The 11,812-nt window shown below is 42.9% G+C and overlaps 1 protein-coding gene across 4 annotated transcripts in view; it reads left to right on the forward strand.

Moving 5' to 3' along the window:
- Positions 1-6,177, forward strand: part of LOC123992724 (hypermethylated in cancer 1 protein-like) — an 18,544-nt gene extending 12,367 nt beyond the window's left edge. For all 4 annotated transcript variants that reach the window (XM_046294179.1, XM_046294182.1, XM_046294183.1 and 1 more), the window contains exon 2: positions 1-6,177. This exon is cut by the window's left edge. The gene's annotated coding sequence lies outside the window, so the exon portion shown is untranslated.
- The last annotated feature ends 5,635 nt before the right edge of the window (positions 6,178-11,812 follow it).

Genomic DNA, 11,812 nt, shown 5'->3' on the forward strand with positions numbered 1-11,812 from the left:
CCTGTGGGCACACAACTTAACTTACAGTATTCTAATATCATTCACCTCAACTTCATCAGTATCTGCACCTCAGACTAAGGCCAATACCTGGCCTAAAGAATGCCCACAAACTGTGTAGACTCCTATAAGTGCCTTACTTTCCAAAGTTTGCATTATATGCATTTCAAAAACCTTCCTAGAAGAACTGTGCTATTTCTATTATATTTTGACCAAGGAATACAAGTAAACAAGTTTTTTTTTTTACCACCGAGCCAAAAACAAATTGAGAACCAAAAAGCAATTGTTTTTATTTATTTTTTTGTGCGTTATGAAAAACCAAAGAAACTGTTGCAAGAAAGTGTTGCAATCAGACCCTAAACCTGTGTACTAAATGTACTATTGTACTATTACTGTTGTAAATGTATATAAAATGGAAAAAAGCACATATGGACATGATTCAGGGCTCCTGTCCAGAACTGAAAGGAACGCTGCACAAAAGAAAAAGCCAAACCTTTGGGATTTGCAAGTGATTGGAACACTTCATTTAGTTTTTGGGGTACTGGATGTCCTCTGTATCTTCCTATTCAGTTGTACCCCATGCTCCAGATGTCCTAATCATGAGGGAGTGAATAACGGAAGACAGCATTCGCTCCGCCATTTAAGTCAAGTGATCTATGCTTTGTTTTTCCACCGTTTTTACGTACTTCATGATCATGATGTTGTGTACAGAGAGACTCATATTAAATAATAGTAGCTTACTGACTCTTACACCCAGTGCCATAACCCTTTAAACCCATAACCTCTCTTTTGACTTGCATCCCAGTGCCTTCAAATTGTTATTGAAAAGTAGCGAGGAGCACAACCCTGTGATCTCACAACTGGGACGCATCACGGTGCATACCCAACATACCCATGGTGCATACCCAACATACCCATGGTGCATACCCAGCCAATCCTTCTCCATGGCTTCATCATCCAGTGGTGTGGAGTGTAGACTAAGCATGGGTGTTGCCTGTGACATTGTGTAATATTTACAACGGTGGGTGCAGCTGTACAACTCACAAGAGGAGAGCACAGAGAGGCCACCCAAGTCAGTGCCGAGAGGCTAGAGTCAATTACCAGCAATCAGTCACTATCAATAGCAGCAATTCCCTCTAACACAGATGAAGAATCAGGACTGACAATTGTCCCATACTGCAGATAAATAACCACTTTAAAAACCTTTTGACCAGCCCCATGTAGTCTCAACTCAGTCTGAGAGACAGAGGGCCGTGCTGTCATTGACAGGCCAAAGTGACTGCTCCGCTGCTGCCTTAACACACACACACACACACACACACACACACACACACACACACACACACACACACACACACACACACACACACACACACACACACACACACACACACACACACACACACACACACACACACACACACACACACACACACACACACACACACACACAGGGACTGGGAGCTGCTAATGTGACGACGTTGTGAACATGAGAGCTGGGCGCTAGCTGCCTCTGACAGGGCTCTGCTCGTGGTGCGGCGGCAGGCCGGGCCGTCGGTGTGGGTGAACAGCACAGCCCAGCTGCTGGCCTCCCAGTCTTCCAATAATCCCTGTGAAATCTCACATTCTCCCTGACAATTCACACTGTCTGTCGGCCTGACGGCCCATTTCATGCCTGCCATCCAGCCCCTCTGATCCACACCATGACAAGACATCCGTGCACTGCCGAGCCGAGTCCTACCATCTGCCCTTCCATGCTTACCTGCCTCTCTGCTAGCAGGCTATCAAACATGGCACAATACAGTACAGTAGCAGGTCTCAATATCAACCACCCAGTTCCTTTAGAAAACAATGAGCACTTATGGTTTTGGGGTTGAAGGCACTTATTTTTTTGCAATTTAAAAAATATATATATTCCAAGGAGCATGCTGGCTTTTTCTTTTTCTACGTTGTCGGACCTTGTGTCAGATTGGAGTTTGTTGACCACTATAGTGCCAATGCCAACCTCAGTAGGTTAATGTGAAGACTAAAGCCATGAATGCACTGTGATAGACTTAGTGAATCTTAAAAACTTAGCTTGGAGACTGAGACAGTAAGCCCTAGTATTGTGGGATTGTATTAATGTACCACATTAATTGAAGGGCTTTATTCTGTAACATAATGAGCATATCAAGGTGTGTTTTTCTGTCCCATATTTTCTTTCTCTTTCTTTAGATTTTGAACCAAAGCAAAGTGAAACTGGTGCTTACCTCAGGACTGAACCCAGCATGGGGACGCAACACTTTAGCTACACAGCAATCAACCAACCAAACACACACGTACACACGTACACACGTACACACACGTACACACACACACACACACACGTACACACGTACACACACACGCACACGCACACGCACACGCACACGCACACGCACACACGCACACACGTACACACGTACACACGTAGATACAAGCAGATACAGACGTCTACACACATTTTTATTTTTATTTTGAGGGGACAATAGTCCTGTGTTAAACTTATTTCATGGTTATGGGATGTCTTACAATTTTGTTGATAACATGTGATATTAACATTTTCTGCTTTTATCTTAATATTTTGTGTAAATGTTCCTTTTTTACTGCCCTCAAAGAGGCTTTGTGTGGTTCAGACCAATGACATTATCTTCATAAGGAAAAGTCAAGCTGGTGATCTTCTTGAATTCAACAGAATATACAAATGTACATGTTGATGGGGCTTGTAAGACAAGACGTAAGGCAATACCTCTGGTTCCAAAGAAACTTATAAACACTCTATGTGAGTTAGGTCTTTTATTTTTCACCCGAAGCCGCAATGTTTAGTGACGTGTTTGGTTGCACACCAGGACTGATGTATTTCTCAGTGTTTCCCTAAACAGATAAACAGTGGCTGGGCTCTGAGAGGGTGAAAGCTATAGCCTGAAGATGTTTGACCCATTTCTCTGGACGGGGTTTGTGAGCTGATGATGATGATACTCAGACGAAGGCTGTGTGTGTATTCATACCACAAACACACTTTAAGATAGCTTGTTTCCAGCCTACGTGGAACACAAAAATCCACACTTGTCTCCAAAGTTAATTTAGAAAATAGTCTCCAGCTGTTTTGTAATAACAAAATAAACTAGTTTAAATGACAGGGGCAGTGGACAATTTCAATCTTCTATTTATCATGGCAGTATGAGGTTGGCTCACAGACATGTGAAGTCCCATAGACAAGAGGTAACAGCCCATTTGAAGTGGATGTCAATGGTGGGAATATACATCTCTCCTGCTCATTCTCTCTCTCATTCATTAGTTCAATCTCACACTTTCCTTTTTGTGCACCGTTAAAACAAGAAAGAATGTGTTTCCTCTGACACTCCGAATCTGTACAGGAAGAGAAAGCAGGATAATGTTCAGCGTTACTGTTCTGAAATGACCCTTTATATAAAGGGAAAGGGGAGACCTAGTCAGTTGTACAACTGAATGCCTTCAACTGAAATGTGCCTTCCGCATTTAACCCTCTGAATCAGAGAGGTACGGGGCGTTGCCTTAATCGACATCCACGTCTTCGGCGCCCGGTAAAGATGGGTTAACTGCCCTGCTCAGGGCCAGGGGGGCCGTGTGTGTGTGTGCGTGCGTGCGAGCGAGCGAGTTTAAAGGGAGAAGTGTTGGGTTGTCTGTTTGTGTCCACATGTTATTTGAGTATATGAATGGCTGTTAATGTATGCTCTGGGAATAGTTCTGGTGTGAAGGAGAGGAGAGGTGTGGAGGAGCAGAAAGTGAACTCTTGGCTGGGCTTTAGTGTTGAGCAGGATGTGCAGTGTGTTTCTGCTCGCAGACCGATAGAGACACAGATGGAGATTGGGAGAGAGAGGAGTATGGAGAGCTCAGCAGGGTGGACATGAGCCCATTGTTTAAATATGAAAGACTGATCTTACTTCTAAACCTCTCCATTCAGAAAACGTTAAGAGCCTCCCTATCTTCTTTTTCTCCTCTTCCTTCCTTCCTTTCTTTTCGTTCTTTTTTTAAAGGGGAGGAAACCCCTGTCCACTCTTATATTGTACAGTGCTGTTCTTACTGTGCTCTACTTTCAGAAAGGTCCAATGCAGACGTTTTTATTTAAATATTACAATTTTGGGGTAACAATGAAGTACCTAACTGTGATTGTTTTCAATCAAAATGGTAGAAAAAAAAGTTTCTTAGCGAAGAGCAATTTCTCAAACAAGTCTGTCTGGGAGTGGTCTGAGTGGGGAGGGGAAAACTGAAAACGAGCTGTTATTGGCAGAGAGGTTTGGAACTCTCTTTCTTATTGGTCTGTTAACTAATTTAGGCTGGCCAAAACTCCACCCCAAACAGCTCTTACACCAAAAGGACATTCTCATAATTTTCACAATTTCACAGTATTATTCCAACCGGATAGTGTGAGAATATATATATATAAAACACAGGAAAATCACGATTTTGACTGCACTGATCTTTTAACAACCACGTTCATAAGCTTTGTGGTGTACTTTTAGCACAACCAGTTCAGAAGAGGGCTCTCTATGACATAACTCCATATCACCACTATTACAGTTGACATTTACAATACAATGTGTGCCAAGAGAACGTTAGCATTTTGTTGACCGTGACTAGGGCTCAATACAAGACAGGAGAAAAATAAAGCTCTGTCAGTTTTAATGCAGAGACAATCTTTTCATAATTATTTTATTGGGATATTCTGTGCCTCATTCTTGCCTTGCAGACTGACTTTGCCTTATTAGAAAAACAAGCAATGTTGATACTAGCATTCAATGCAAACTTGTTGTAACTTTTCTGGTCAATGTTCATATTGAGGTTTTCATTTTTTTAATCCTGTGATTTTTGGGGGGGAATCTTATGAACTCATGGAACATGTATAGGTATTTTAACCCTAAGCCTGATCCATATGTCAACTATTATGAAATAACCCTGCAGTACATTAGATTATGTAAATGACTCTGATGTCTGGTGTGCGTGTGCATCTGCTGAGTGACCACAATGCACCTGTCCATCTGTGTTATTTCTCTGCTGTTCCCACAGTGGACCTGTTTGAATTAGAAGGGAGGGAGAGAATTGACACTTTCAACGGTCTTTATTACAAGCAGCTGCTTTCCTCCATTTATTCCCCCAAACTGCACTTTTCTGGAGAAATCATTGAATTATGATTTGTATTACCCTCGCGACCCCCTCGCGACCCCCCTCAATCGCCTTTCCTCTCCCACGTTGCTTCCTCCTTTTCCTCCTTTTTCTTCCTCCGTCTCTCCCCGATCCAACCACTGGCCTCCCACTTATCCTTCCCTCGTTACTTCAAAGCACTGCTTTCCCTTCACCTCTCTGTCTGTCTCCCGCTCTCTTCTTGACACTCAGCACGAACCACTAGCCCACGCCGCCAGCCCTCCTCCTCTCTACTCCTCCTTCCCTATTCCTCCTCTCTCCCATGATCAAGTCATTTCCAGCTGTTTTTCCAGCTGAAGAAGACAGTTGTCTAAATGTTTACGCAAACAACTACTTTCTTTTTCTTAACACCCTGATCAAGTTCCAAGATGAACTTCAAGGCATGTGTTACAATACTGAGGATGACGGGCCAAATACAACATTTGATGACGTTATTATGTACTTGCTTTCAAGTCAGGAAGTGTATTACAAAGGCAGATAAAACAGCATTATTATTGAGGAAATGCAGGATACTATGAGAAGGAAATGCAGGATACTATGAGAAGGAAATGCAGGATACTATGAGAAGGAAATGCAGGATACTATGAGAAGGAAATGCAGGATACTATGAGAAGGAAATGCAGGATACTATGAGAAGGAAATGCAGGATACTATGAGAAGGAAATGCAGGATACTATGAGAAGGAAATGCAGGATACTATGAGAAGGAAATGCAGGATACTATGAGAAGGAAATGCAGGATACTATGAGAAGGAAATGCAGGATACTATGAGAAGGAAATGCAGGATACTATGAGAAGGAAATGCAGGATACTATGAGAAGGAAATGCAGGATACTATGAGAAGGAAATGCAGGATACTATGAGAAGGAAATGCAGGATACTATGAGAAGGAAATGCAGGATACTATGAGAAGGAAATGCAGGATACTATGAGAAGGAAATGCAGGATACTATGAGAAGGAAATGCAGGATACTATGAGAAGGAAATGCAGGATACTATGAGAAGGAAATGCAGGATACTATGAGAAGGAAATGCAGGATACTATGAAATGCAGGATACTATACTATGAGAAGGAAATGCAGGATACTATGAGAAGGAAATGCAGGATACTATGAGAAGGAAATGCAGGATACTATGAGAAGGAAATGTTCAGGGGGAAATATGCTAAGAAAGTTGCCAGTAAAGTAAACATGAGTGGATGAAATTGCACAATTAAACCGGACCACAGCTCCACCAGCCAAGTCATCTGCTGAGATGGAGAGGGAGAGAAAGAAAGAGAGAGAAAGAAAGAAATAATGAGAGAGTTAAAGTACCAGTCATAGCTTAAGTAAACAACGTAGAAAAAACTGAGTGTCGGTGAGCTGCTGTATCGTCAGGTTTTCATGTTGGCGTCTCAGTCTGGGTGCCCTCAGCATTGGTGTCTTCTTACCAGGCCTTCAAATCATCAATCGGTCTCCCCATGATAGAGACAGACAGTCTTTGTTAAAGCAGAGGAGAGTGGTGTGGCTGGTGGCTGCCCCATGTCTTCTTCAGTATGTTTTGCTTGGAGCGTTCTGTCTCCACCAGGCAGTGAAATCAGACCGCAGACCTGATCAACAGACAAGACAGATTTAAGTGGACACCATTAAATCTAGAATATCATATTGCCGTTTCTCAAGGCTTGACTCTAATGATATTATTCATTTACGGTACTTCTCCTAAAGTACCCCGTTTCGGATCTAACCCGGGGTCTAATAGTCATGTATGAGTACACATGTACACACACACACACACACACACACACACACACACACACACACACACACACACACACACACACACACACACACACACACACACACACACACACACACACACACACACACACACACACACACACACACACACACACACTTGGATGGCAGACTGCCCTGTCACTGTTCAGGACTGGCTGTTCCAGATTAGGTCAGATTTAATTAGGCTTCCCTGCTCCCTTTGGAGTGTCAGTTCTTGTAGAAAAAGTCATTACTAAAGAAAAGGCAATGTTACTGATGGCCTGAACTGAACACACACAGAGACGCCTGCCAGAATGTCACAGAGGGTACACACAGACTCCCCATTTATATCACGCATGCACACACACACACACACACACACACACACACACACACACACAACCAATTTGATCCCAAATAGAAATATGGATTTACTGAGGTGATTGAGGTGGAAATAGAATTTGAATGTGTGGTTCCAGAGAAGGAAAGTTCAACAGGCATGTAGACAGAATAGGGAAAGGGGAAGACAGAGGCACTAAACTTAACAGTAAAACTTCACCAATTTACATCAGATATTATTCTGTTTTTCCAGGAAGATAATGGAATTTAATTTACTAAACAAGCACACCAGTATTTTTTTATTTGATTCATTTAAAATATTTCTGTTTTTTCAAGCGCTTTCTTGAAAATAAAAACCAAGGGTTTGAATACAAAGCAATGAACAAAAAACCAAACAGTATTTTTCTGTTACATTTTCAATATTGTTCTTATTTTGCATTAGTGAAATGAATGTATTTATTGCATGTCTAAGTGTTTTATAGGTAATTGTTTTGTGTGTAAATTTCGTGGGATATTATCATTATTTTCTTTAATTCCAATGTCTAAATAAATCATTTTTGATAAGGCTTTTATTTGTTTTAAGCCATTGTGAAAATGTTATGTTTTTGTTTGTTTCTATACTCAAAATCAACTTGGCAATAAAAATGAATTGCGTAATGGTTTCACAAAGTGTCTGTCTTGTCACTTTATTTTTCTTGTCACTTTTAAGGAATGAATCCATCCACATCAATAAGATTGTCTTTCAGCACCAGACTCAATTAAATCCATAGTAAAGAATATCTGAATTGTAGAGCAGTTCACATTTAAAGGTCATTTCCAATTGCGCCGACATATGCAGCGTTTACTGCGAATGCAGTCTCCGTAACCACGGAAATGTTGCCTTTAATCGTCAGTCTCTTCAGAGCTACAGTTGAATAGAGCCCCTAGTGTTGTGTTGAAGAGTTTCACCACATTTTGCCAGACAGTGGCAGCTCACACAACGCAGTCTGTGATTGGGCTTCCATCAAATACCTGAGATGAGTGAGACAGCTATTTTACCTTCCAAAAGACAAATAAAGAAAAGTACAGCTTTTATCACCTGCCACGGAAATATTTCATTGAGTTTTCACTGAATGTCAATGATCATTACCATATCTTTTCTAATGCATTCTGAAATAAAGACCCATGGAACAGAGACAAGAACCTCATGTGGAAGAAAGAATTTCAGCAGAATCCCATGCATCGTATTAGGTCCACATGCAACACTGAACAGATCAATTACCCTGTCAGCAAGAGCAAGAGCAGCCAGAGACACACACCATGTGTGCACGTTTCCTGATACACTATTCAACAGCATGTGAAATCATTGTATAATTTACATCCATATCTGGATATGGATGTATAGCCAGCACCTTGCTGCCACTTGCTTCGTGACACGTAAAGAAATGTAAAAGACAGAACGCTGTACCTGAAATCTAGAGCTCTACTTGCGCCACCACCTTCACATTCAACGAATAGGAACATTATGACACAGAACATAGACACCGTCAGTGCCACAAAATAATCTCTATTCAAATACATACATTCACTATAAACTGTAATGCAAACTTCTCTTTGGTGTGATTTCATTGGGAAGCTTGTAATACAAACATGATAGACATGTCCCAGAGTGGCCCAGCTAGCTGTATTCCTGTCCTGAGCCTTGGAGCGGCAGGGGTGGTGGATCGGGGCCGGGGCAGAGATGCCTCTGCCCAGGGCACATTCTGATGGGGTGGTCTGAAAAGGCAGGGCCTTACTGGCAGTGTGCCAACTCGCACTCTGCCCCCCTGCAACACCCCAAATCAAATGGCAAAGGTCTGAGGTGTCTGGTATCGGGGCACTGGTGCCCTGACCCAGCATGGTAATGTCAGGGGGCACAGAAGGTGGGTGCCTCCACCACCGCCCCCCCCCCCAGCCTGTCACACAAGCACTCCTATGGGCATTCCTTGCAAGGCACAGACTCGTGGGCATATACTTAATCACTGACATGCATAGGTATATGAGATCATGATCAACACAGATATGAGTGTCAAAAATCATGTGGAGAAACATGCCAAGGATCACATTCAATCTACATCATTTAAACTCACTTTGGTTACATTGAGAACATGTTTATGCTCCAAGGGCATTGCCAAGGTCTGCCCTCAATCAACAACAGCCGAAGGTAACTCCCCATTTCAGATGGTCATATCAGCATGGCCCTAGGTACTGAGTGTACCACCATTCTGCATTCTGCATAGGCATACCAGTAGTCTTCCAGAAAAAATGACATCTAGGGATGGGAGTGGTCTTATCTGTGTGTGTGTGCGCGTGTGGACAGTATGCAGGCCTGGCTGTGTGTGGCGTCTGGAATTGGGTGATGAACCCTGGAGAAGTATGGGAGGGAGGCAGGGAACTGAAGTGAGGGGAAGGAGTCGGTGGACCGAGATGAGGGGAGGAATTCGGGGGTGAGGGGGGACTGGATGAGAAGGCCAAGGGTGTTGTCTGCTGTCTCATCCTTAGGGGCAGGGGCCTTGCCAGAGTCAGGACAGAAGATATAGAAATACACACACTGTCTGTCTGCTCAGCATTTAGCTTCCCCTCCCCAAACCAACACACACCACTTTAGCCTATAGAGGGAGCTAGCATGTGTATGTGTGGGTGTCTGTTGAGGGGCAGAGCTGTTAAGAGGGTACTGCTCTTCTGATCTCTCTCATACCCAACCCTCATGTTCTTCACCACATGAGTCTCTCCCTGTATTTCTCTTCCCCTCTCTTCCTCTCCCTGTCTACACAACCCTTCTCTCCCTCTATCCCTCTCTCCCACTCCCTCTTTCACTCCTTGGACTTCCACAGAATGGAAAACAGCTGGGTCTGGGACTGCCCAGAGCACATTATGCCCAGCTATTCAATGATCCCCCACCTCTCCCCTCCTCTCGTCCTCCCCTCTTCTCCTCCACCCTGTCCAGTGCGTTCCCTTGCTCCCTCTCCTCATTTAAGGTGTGGTTGTGCAGCTGAACAAAAGGAAAACATCTTGTATGAGAACATGGTTCTCACCCACATATGGTACTCCTCTCTCTGTGTTTCTGTGAATTCCTTTCCCAACCCAACTCCCTGCTGATCCTCTGCTGTTATGACTGCTCCTGCTTTTGACAAGTAGAAAAAGGCTGAGATATAGTGCAGCTGAGCTCTCCAGCTAAGCATTTGTCACCTTAACTTGGGTAACGTGTTAAAGAAGTTACTACCCCACCTCCCGCCCTCACCTAGTTCACCTGCTGTGGAAGGTAGAGGGGTTGCAGACTGCAGATTAGTACAACAACAGCAGCTGCACGTGCCACATAACAGAGAGAACAATGGCACATTGGTTGGACATGAGAGACTTTCTATTGAAAGATGATTGATTAAACATAATGCAGCATATTGGTAAAATGGCTACTCCACTAGTCAGACATGTAGGGGAAAGTGGGGTAAGTCGAGCCAAAGGTTTAGTTGAGCCACCTCTTGTTTCTAGGAAACCATACACAAAAGTAATCACGTGACCAAAATATCTAAGAAGAGATCATGGAAAAAGTTGTACATTCAAATGAATTTATTGTGTTATAGGTGTCATGGTGCTTGTATCTAACCCAAAGTAGATTGTTTTAAGATTGTTTTATACACCAGTTGGGGTGTATAAAGAGTGTATATGAGGTCCTACCCCTAGCATCAAAGTAGCTTGTTGTTACTCCAATGTTAGCCTTGGGGTAACTTGAGCCAATGGCCACCATACCCCATACAAATGATAACATTTGGTCAGTTTTATGCATAATATGGGTAGTGTTTTTTCGCAGTGTGTCATGTGCATATGAACTCAAGATAGTGTGTTGTTACAGGGCAGATATCATCATGCTCCGTGTAAACACTCCCAGAAAAAGGGTTCCAAAAGGGTTATATGGCTGTCCCCATAGGAAAAAAACATTTGGTTCCAGGTAGAACCCTTTTTAGTTCCAGGTAGAACCATTTTGGTTCCATGTAGAACCCTCTGAGGAAAAGTTTTTACATGGAACCAAAACAGGTTCTTCAAAGGGTTCTCCTATTGGAACAGCCTAAAAACACTTTTAGGTTCTAGATAGCACTTTTATTAAGAGTGTAGGATAGAGGAAAACAATCAGAGGTCTAGCCCCCCTTGAGGTTCTTGAGAGAGCCACCAGGAAATGAGAGAAGTGAGAGAAGGGAAGAAGTTCATTAGAACAGCAGCAAGGGAGGAAAAAATAGACTGAATGACACTGAAGAGGTACAATGACAAGAAATAAATCACACACGTACCTGTGTGAAAGACAGACTATGACAGAGTAGCAGATACACACAACGTTTCATCTCATGACATGGAGTCTGAGCTTGATGAACATGTCAAGAATCTCGCAGACTAGTTTCATGGGCTTAGTAGCCTCAAATGAGAACTTGCCTACAAACTGGCACATTAGTAGCCTCAAATGCAGAGAACTTGCCTACAAACTGGCACATCAGTAGCCTCAAATGCAGAGAACT

The sequence above is a fragment of the Oncorhynchus gorbuscha genome, linkage group LG13, assembly GCF_021184085.1.
Source record: "Oncorhynchus gorbuscha isolate QuinsamMale2020 ecotype Even-year linkage group LG13, OgorEven_v1.0, whole genome shotgun sequence".
NCBI classification, from domain to species: domain Eukaryota; kingdom Metazoa; phylum Chordata; class Actinopteri; order Salmoniformes; family Salmonidae; genus Oncorhynchus; species Oncorhynchus gorbuscha.